The sequence below is a fragment of the Plasmodium inui genome (genome assembly GCF_000524495.1).
Source record: "Plasmodium inui San Antonio 1 unplaced genomic scaffold supercont1.18, whole genome shotgun sequence".
Lineage (NCBI taxonomy): Eukaryota > Apicomplexa > Aconoidasida > Haemosporida > Plasmodiidae > Plasmodium > Plasmodium inui.
In genome coordinates, this window is record NW_008481852.1 from 272,419 (window position 1) to 273,240 (window position 822).

An 822-nucleotide genomic window follows, 5' to 3' on the forward strand; every position below is an offset into this window, starting at 1 on the left:
AAAAAAAAAAAGCTTACCTATACGTTTGGATATCTTTGTACATACCCATGTACGCGTGGCTGCGGCCCCCGTCAGAGGCAAGGGGCGTAGATTGGGTTGGGTCCAAACACAGGGGCAGGTAACCGCGCGTGCATCGGAACAAACGTCAGTGCAAGTGCACAACGGACGAAATGCCTCTCCAGGAACCTATAACAGGAAGGTTCCCACGCGATAGTAAAAAAAAAAAAGGACCATCTGAGGGACGTCCTGATGTGAACCACTCCTAAAAATTTCGCCTGTGAGGTGGAAAATGCTTTCCCCATCTTAGTGTGAACTTTTCCGGAGAAAGGTCCCCAGTGGAATATGCCGCAGAAGCAGCGCGGAGGAAGCAGCTCAGACAGTTCCCGTTTCGCCCTTGCGCTGATGCCAGGAGAAGGAGTAGGTGCAAGTGCAGGTGTGCTCGTGGTGGTCGTCTCCTCTCCCCGGTGATGGTCGGGATGGTCAGGGTGCGTCAAATGGGGGGGGAAAAAAAAGAGGACCTAGTTATGTAGACCAAACAGCAATGTACCTCAAACGAAGTTATTTCGGGGGAGCATTCATCGGGGGGGTGTTATTTGCTCTTTTCCCTTTCCCCATGTGTGCAAATGTATAAGCCTTAAATAGCTAATAATAGACAAACGCTTATGGGTGGTCCTCCCTGGACAAGCCGCTTCCCTCTTTCAACTGCACTGAGTTGTCGTTGCAATTGGCAAGCCAGAACATTGGATGCTAAAGGGGAGATACCAACAAAGTGGTATGGAGTTCTGTCCATTTGGATAAGACCATTTGTGTATGAAAGTAGAA